Below are 818 nucleotides of genomic sequence, written 5' to 3' on the forward strand. Positions count from 1 at the left end.
TGAGCAAAGCAGCAATGCAGGAAGCATGAATACGCATCAGTCCTCATTTTTGGCAGGTGATAATATTTCACCTCATGCAATCGAAGCTTGCAAGAGGTCGACCCAAACCAAAAGAGTAGCAACCCCATCAAACCGGTCACGAAAGAGCAATCTGCCTTCAGAAGGCTTCACACCCTGTTGCAATTTCTAGAGTTCAAATTATATATTCCCTTCTATGATGTGATCAATTGCCTTCAACAACGGTTATGATTTTCTGAAGAATGTTGCAATATAAGCAGAGCTGGTACAATGCTGTGGCATTTGCCAACAAAGCTATAGCAACACTCAAATCCGCCACGAAAACACCAGTCACCACAAGTTTCACTGCTAAGATGGGAACTTTGTCACAAGTACTGACGGTGATGAACTCTGACAAGGATCAAAAGCCCAAATCATGGGTGCGGATAGCCAGGGGGGTCCCATGGTCCAGCACCGTAGCGGTTCTCTCTGTAAGAATAGCCGCTGTTATAGATGTCTTGCAAGCCCATCCCAAGAGTTGTCATAGGTGGTCCGTAAGCTCCATGGCCGCTGAAACCTAAAATTATAGGTATGGTATAGGTTAACCACAACAGATTTCGATGACTTGGATGCAAGTGAGGAAACAAAACCTACTAGGTGGCTTTCTCTTCTCAATCTCAGCCCTAAGCTTCTCAGACTCCTGAGCCATAGTTACAAGATCCTTCTCCACTGCCTGCACCTGTGCCATCAGCTCTGCCTTTGCATTCTTTTCATAATCAAGAGCGGCCCTGCGGTGATATTAATAGTTAGCTACTCTTACA

The 818-nt window shown here is 45.2% G+C and overlaps 1 pseudogene; it reads right to left on the reverse strand.

Moving 5' to 3' along the window:
• Window positions 1-220: 220 nt before the first annotated feature.
• Window positions 221-818, reverse strand: part of LOC119334079 — a 3,873-nt pseudogene continuing 3,275 nt past the window's right edge.

The sequence above is a fragment of the Triticum dicoccoides genome, chromosome 1B, assembly GCF_002162155.2.
Source record: "Triticum dicoccoides isolate Atlit2015 ecotype Zavitan chromosome 1B, WEW_v2.0, whole genome shotgun sequence".
Taxonomy (NCBI): domain Eukaryota; kingdom Viridiplantae; phylum Streptophyta; class Magnoliopsida; order Poales; family Poaceae; genus Triticum; species Triticum dicoccoides.